Raw genomic sequence first — 8,160 nt, forward strand, 5'->3', positions numbered from 1 at the left:
ACATGTACCTATCTTCTTCTTCGTTTTTAGGAAAATTTAAAATTGACAATTTAAAATCTACAACTAAGAGAGTACTTATCAATTTTGAGTCTTGCATATCAAATCGCTCAAGGATCTTCTTGATGTACCTCTATTGCGATAATAACAATTTTTCGGAACGTCTATCCCTTGAAATTTCCATCCCCAAAATTTTATTTGCTGCACCTAAATCATTCCTCTTAAACTTATAATTAAGTATGGTTTTAAGTCTTTCAATTTCAGATGGATCCTTAGCCACAATCAACATATAATTAACATAAAGCAGCAAATATATGAATGAACCATCACCAGGACATCGTAAATATACACAACTATCATACTTACTTTATGAAAAACCAATACTTAACATGAAGGAGTCGAACTTTTTGTACCACTGCTAAGCAGATTGCTTCAAATTGTACAATGATTTTCTAATAAGGCAAACATGATCTTCCTTACCTTCATTTCTGAAGCTTTTCGGTTGGTGCATGTATATGTCCTTTTCAAGATCACTATGAAGAAAAGTAGTTTTTACATCTAACTACTCTAACTCGAGATTGTTTAATGCAATAAGAGCCAAAAGCGCCCGAATGAAAGTATGTTTCACAGCAGGAGAGAAAACATCATGAAAATCAACTCCCTCTACTTAATTGTAGCTCTTTGCAACCAATCTTGCTTTGTACCTAGTTTCGTATGGATCTGAACCTTCATTCTTTTTTAAACACCCGTTTGCAACCAACTATTTTCTTATCGATGAGTACTTTTACTAGCTGTAAAGTTTTGTTCTTTTGAAATGATTCAATTTATTCTTCCATGGCAACAAGCCATTTTTTAAAATTGGAGGCCTCAACTACCTCAAAATAACATGAAGGGTCAGTTGAATCAATGCTCTCTACAAAACTTAGAGCATATGCCACTAGGTTTCCTTCTCAGCATTTTTGTGTTGGTCGAATTTCTCGCCTTTTCCTGTCACGAGCCAACTTATAATTAGGTAACTGAGATGGTGAAGGTACCTAAGCGTCGAATGAAGTCCCAAACTGATTCAAAACAACTTCAATTTCACAAGAATGGGGATTTCGTCGTGTCGTCACAATGTCACTTGCTTCCTCGTTGGGATGATGATCCTATTCGTTGTGATGTTACGACATGTCTTTTCATGTCGTCATGATGTCACTCCCTGTTTCGAATTTTGATTCCACCTTGCTCAAAACACTTTAATTTGTTGTGTCTTTAAAAGTAAATAACTCATTTTCTAATTGAAACATGGCAAATTCATTGAACGTAACATCTCTGTTAACAATAGTTTTGTTGGTTTCTAGACACCATAGTTTGAAACCTTTTGTACCGGCAGAGTATCCCATTTAGATGCACTTTACGACCTTTGGATCAAACTTTCCCTGGCTAACTTTAGCATAAGCAGAAACTAAAAATTCTATATTTGAAAGAGGTTGACATCCTTGCTTCTCTCATGATACAATCCTTTTTCCCGCTGAGCCCCCTTTCTCTTCAATCCACAAAGACAAAATGTAATGTAGGACTAGGACTGATGCCAACAATTAATCACAAAAGAAAAGACTCACTGAGTTGGGATCACTAACTAATACTAATCTCATACTAATAAAATAGAAAAAAAATAGATTACCTGACCATATCTCCTCGGGAACTTTACCGTTCAATGCTTGATGTGGAGATCATTTTATCAAATAACTTGCCAAATTTACGACTTCAACCCAAAGCTCCTCTAGTATTGCATTTGAAAGTGTGCATCGGACCTTTTCTAGCAAGGTTCTATTTATTCTTTCTGCAACTCCATTCTGTTGCAGAATACTAAAAATGGTGCGATGTCTTTCTATTCCTTCTCATATGTAGAAATCGTTAAACTTTGACGAGCATAACTCAAGGTAATTATCTGTTCTCAACCACTTCACGTGTTTTCCGGTTTGTTTTTCTAATAATGTCTTCTACTATTTGAAGATTCCGAAGACTTTATTTTTCTGTTACAAGAAATAAACTCAAACTTTTCTCGAGTGATCATCAATAAAAGATAGGAAATATTTATTATCTCCTTTTGAGATGTCAGAAGGCAGACCCCGTAAATCAAAATGAATGTAATCAATAGCCCCTTTTGTTCTGTGCACAACTATATCGAAGTTGAACCGAGTTTGCTTCTTAAAAATGCAATGCTCAAAGAAACTTAACTTGCCAACTCTAGTGTCTTTGAGAAGACCCCTTTTGCACAATACTACCATACCTTTCTCACTCATGACCTTGTAACAACCCGTTTTCAGTAAAATCGGAACAGTGGTTCCGAGACCACAAATTCGAGGTCGAAAGAAAATTTATTTTATTATTATTATATTTTCTACATTATGATAGAAATATCGTATAAAAATTCTATTAAGAAATTTTACTGATTTCATGAATAATATGATAAAAATGACTAAATTGCATAAAGTGCAAAAGTTCAATTCTAGTAGCTAAAGGATTCAAATAGCTATGGAATTCAAAATTGGAGGTCTTTATATGAAAAATAGACCATTTAGTGGAGTTAGTAGATAAGAATGATTATTCATCATTGAAAATTACTAAAATACTAAGGTTAATTTTGGAAAGTTAATAAAAAGATGATAAATGAATTAAATAATCTATTTTCATAATATTTTCATCAAAAATACATGGAAACCCTAGTTATGAAGCTTAAAGATAGACAAGCTTATTTTGCTTAATTAGGTGAGTATTCTTGTTTCATTTTTAATGATTTTTATATTTCCAAGTAGGGGTGAGCAAAACTCGATTCAACTCGAAAAAATCAAAAAAATTCGAATTTCGAGTTAAACGAATCGAGTTATTCGAGTTAATCCAGTTATTCGAATCAACTCGAATTTTTTTTCAAATTTCGAGTTCAAATCGAGTTGAGTTTTCGAATTCGAATAACTCGAATAATTCGAATATCAAACTATAATATTTCACATTTTTACCCCAAACTCCCAAACCTTTTTACTTTTCCCTCAAAACTTTTACTCATTCCCAGTTTCCCCCCAAAACTTTTACTCCCCTCCCCTTCCAACCCCCCAATCTACCCAAAATCCATTTCCCACCAAAATTTTACTCTCCTATTTACTTTTTCTCAAAATTTTACTCCCCAAAACCCTCAAAACCTTTTATTTTCCTCCAAAATTTTTACTCCCTCCCACTTTTCCCCTAAACCTTTTCTTCACTTCCCATCCCACCTCTCATCTACCCCAAACCCTCCCCCCTCCAATTTTTTTTTAATATTTTCCCTCCAAAATTTTACTCCCCCTATTTACTTTCCCTCAAACTTTTATTCCCAAAATTTTTATTTTCCCCCTAAACTTTTACTTCTCACCCTGTACTCTCAAATAAAAGATCAAAATTATCCAAAAAAAATCACTAAACATAAATAGTAATAATTTTATTTATATCTACTATTTATATTATTAAATTAAATTTCACATTTTATATTATTTATATTATTGAATTGTTTAGTCATATTGAATATTTATATTAAAATTGAATTATTAATTATGTCATAAAATATTCGTGTTAAAATTTTATATTGGTATCAATTTCACATTTTATTTTTAAAATAAATTTTATTAAAAAATATATTTTTACATTTAATATATTTTTAATTCCAAAATACATAGTGACAAGAATCAAGATAATTGAAACAACTAAGCAAGCAAAGAAGCTAACCAAGATATAAAAATTAACAAATAAATTATGAGGTGATGAAAGTTAATAAAAAATTTGATTAAGGTGGACAAATTTTATTACGATGGGTGACAGTGGTTACAAGGACCCAAAATTATTTTTTAAAATTTAACTCGAACAAATATATTCGATTCGATTCGATTCGAATTCCATCTCACTCGACTCGATTCGAGAAAACTTCAAATAATGTTAGAATGATAAAATGAGATTCGAAAACTTGATTAACTCGAAAATTTCGATTCAATTCAATTCGATTCGATTGAATGCTCACCCCTATTTCCAAATCGTAATAGCTTAATCTAGCTATCTCAGGGATTAATTTGCAAAACTATTAAAGTACTAGGGTTTTACCATGGATGAGTATATTTGAATTATGAATTTTTATGGTAGAAAATGAAAGGTTTTTTATAGATAAACAACTTTTGTAAAGAGAATTTTGATGAAATTATGATTTAGGGGCTAAATTGAAAAGATGGAAAATACATGGAAAAAATTTGAATTTTATGAAATACATGGTCTGCTATTGTTATACATGAAAACCAGCTAGGCTTGGAATAAGGATTAAATTGTATGAATTTCATTTTCCGTGCCTAGGGACAAAATCATAATTAATTAAAAGTATAGGGGAAAATAATAATTTTGCCAAAGATGAGTATTGGACTGAATTGAATATGAATTATATTAAATTGAGTTAAATTCATTCATATAGATCCGGATAGACCTAATACGGGTTAGATCGAGGAAAAAAAGTATCGGATTAATAGCCTACAAATCTATGAACACTTGTCGAGGTAAGTTCGTGTAACTAAATTGTATATTTATATGTTTTAAATCAAATATGTTAATGTGTTTGATTTGTGTAATATGCCATTTGAAGTATTGATCGCATATCCGACAAGTATTAAGTCTCATTTGAACCTTGGAAATTCGATGGATACAAATGACATTGTCATTAAGGGTTCTCGATTGGTTATGGTCCTGCATGTGTTGCGGACACACCACAGCTCGCAAGAGTGTCCCGTTTTTTAGCTCTTATGAGCATCTCGTTACATGGCTCTCACGAGCTTCCCAATTAATGGCTCTTTGGAGCTTCCTGATATTGGCTCGCATAAGCTTCCTGATTACAGCTCTTATGAGCTTCCCGTTATTTGGCTCACATAAGCTTCTCGATTAGTGGCTCTCTTAAGCTTCCCGTTTATATGCTTATATGAGCATACCTATACATAAATTGACGGATTACAGTTTTGTACACTTTGTGTGTACTACCTGTGTATCCAACGATATTTTAAATGGTTCAACGAGCAAAGTTCTGATATGAGACAATATGAATTCGAGACGAATTATTACGGTTATATACTTGAGATACATGGATATGATTTGTACATGTTATATGGACACATGATGTGAAAAGTATATATACATGGAAATTTGATTATTGTTGAGCTCATACATATATCTTGATATTTATATGAAATATATGAATAACATGGTTGATGAGGATATGGTTTTAGGCTATTGGCAAATATTCCTTTGGATATATATATCTTGTATGTTTACCTTATATCTGAAATAATGGTAAGTTAAATTACATGTTATACGAACTTACTAAGCATTAAATGTTTAGTTTGCTTTATTTTCCCTATTTTATAGTAATTCAGAAGCTCATTTTGGTTGGAAGCTGGTCGGAGCAACTTCACACTATCCATCGGCCCTTTTCGGTATAAATAGTAAATTAATTTTGGTTATAATGGCATGTATAGGCTAAATTTGGCCAATGATGGCATGTAAATGTTTGGTTGAAAATAGCCATTAGTATGGCTTGTGATTGGTATATTTTGATATGTATATATATAGCCTTAACATGTTTGATGTGTGTTTGAAATAGTTGAATGATGGAAATCATATAGGTATATTGATGATTGGTTGGAGATAGTATGTTTTGTAAAATATGCATATATATGTATTTGGTTAATTTGGTAAGTTTGGATACTTGATTTATGGCTTGAATTGAAAGTCTTGTTGTGGGTTATGAATGTGCAAATTGTTGTGTTTAAGTTGGTACGAAATTGGGGTGAGAAATGTGGCTTAAAAATGGTCTATTTTCATCTACACGGGCGTGTGTCTCAGTCGTGTGTGACACACGACCAGGTGACACGGCCGTGTGTCCCCTACATCTTTTAATTTGCAAAAATAGAATGCTCACATAGGCGTGTGGCTTGGTCGTGTAACCCAAGTCAGTATGCTCAAATTATTCACACGGGTGTGTGGCTTAGTCGTGTGACCTAAGTCAGAGAGCTCCCAAATTTGGACACGGGTTGGGACACGACCGTGTGTCCCTATTTCGAATGCCCACAAAGCTTGAGACACGGACGAGTCTCTTGACCGTGTGAGCCACACGGCCTGACCACATGGGCGAGTGTCCCCTGCACCTTTGAAAAATTTTAATGTTTTCTGAAAAATTTTCTAAGTTCCCAGTTTAATCCCGACTTGTTTCTAGTGTATCTTTTAGGACTCGAAGGCTCACATAAGGGACAATATAATGAAATTGGATTAGTTTCTAATATGAGTGTTAGATGAAATGAAATGTTTGTTATTTGATTTGTAAATTTCGGTAATACTTCGTAACCCTGTTCCGACGACGAATACGGGTTAGGGGTGTTACAGACCTAGTTGCATGTACCAAAGTTTGCTTCAATCGAAATCAATAGAGAAAGAATCACGCCGCTTTGTCGCGATGTCAGGTTGGTTCTCGTTGTGACATGGCGATGATTTCGTCTTTTCTTCAATAATTGCAGTCACACCTGTAACCGTTGACCCTTGTAAAACGTATAGGTTTCCCTTTTCTATCCTCTCATTACAACAAGAGCTCCACGAATGACTTTTTAGCCATTTGTTTCAATGACTATCTTGTAATTGTTAGAATCTAAAATTCCTAATGAGATGAGATTTTTCTTTAAGTCGACTGCATACTTGACATCTAAAAGTGTTCGAATAATTCTATCATGCATCTTGATTTGTACGGTTCTTATGTTGGTTATCTTACGCGGAGAATTATTTCCTATTAGCACAACTCCGCCTTCAATTGAATTGTATGTGGAGAACCAGTCCTTGTTGAGACACATGTGCTATGAGTGCCTTGAATCTAAGATCCATTCGGAAGTAAGTTTGGAACTTTTTCTTGTTGACACTAATAAGAAATCATCATCTCTACAGGGGCAAAGCTAGAAAAAAAAATTTAAAGAGGCCAAAATTAAATTATAATTTTTACGATAGTAAAAATACAATTTCACCATTTTAGTAGCCTATATCTTTATAATTTTTAAAGGATTAAATCAATTTTTTTTCATTTTTAGGGGAGCCAAAGTACAATTTTACCTTTACTAATTTAATATTTTAAAACTTTTAAAGGGCCTAAATAGAAAATTTTCTATTTTAGAAGGGTCGGGGCCCCTGACAGCCCCCTAGCTACGTCCCTGCACCTTTATCTTTGGCTACACCAGCATCAACAACTTCAGCTTTTTGCTTATCTCTCTTGTCGATTTCGACATCCCTCTTAATTTTATTTTAAAGTTTCCAGTATTTTGCCTTAACGTAACCCATCTTTTTTGCAATAACCACGGTATTTGTCACGATTCCTGGATTTATCCTTGCTTAGTAGATTTCCCTTTACATCCTCGAACAAGAGGTTATCTCTCTCATATATCAGAGTTTCCCTAAAATTTTTATAAAAAGAGGGCAAAGAGCATAACAACAACATAGCTTGATCCTCATCACTATTCTCTGTTTCCAAATTCTTTAAGTCATTAAGAAGGGTAACAAACTCACTAATATGAGCTCTAATTTGCTCATCTTTGGCCATTCTAAACATGTAGAGACATTGTTTTAATACTAACCTATTGGCTAAGGATTTCGTTATGTACAAGGCTTTCAGTTTCTTCCATAATGAAAACGTTATTTTCTCCTTCAAAACCTCTTGTAACAAATTATTCATTAAATATAATTGAATTGTGGATAGAGCTTTTTTATATAACTTATCCCATTTTGATTGCTCAATGTCTACAAATTTCTTCTTAGCAATGATCCTCTCAAGATCACCATGGATCAGTAACACTAACATGCTAACCTGTCACAGACTGAAATTTGTGATGCCGTTAAACTTGTCAAAATCAAACATTGATGCTGTCATCTTTGAATGGGTTTAATACAAAAATAAAACTAGCTCTGATACTAGTTTGTTGGGAATTAACCCGTGTATACAATGAACAAGTAAATATAATAAAATCGAGAAGATCGAACACGTAAATTTTACGTGGAAAAACTCCTCAAAAGAGGATAAAAAACCACAGGTAAAAAGAAATTTCACTATAATAAAGAAGAGTATAAAATATGTAGAGAATTAAAGAAAAA

The sequence above is a fragment of the Gossypium raimondii genome, chromosome 8 (assembly GCF_025698545.1).
Source record: "Gossypium raimondii isolate GPD5lz chromosome 8, ASM2569854v1, whole genome shotgun sequence".
Lineage (NCBI taxonomy): Eukaryota > Viridiplantae > Streptophyta > Magnoliopsida > Malvales > Malvaceae > Gossypium > Gossypium raimondii.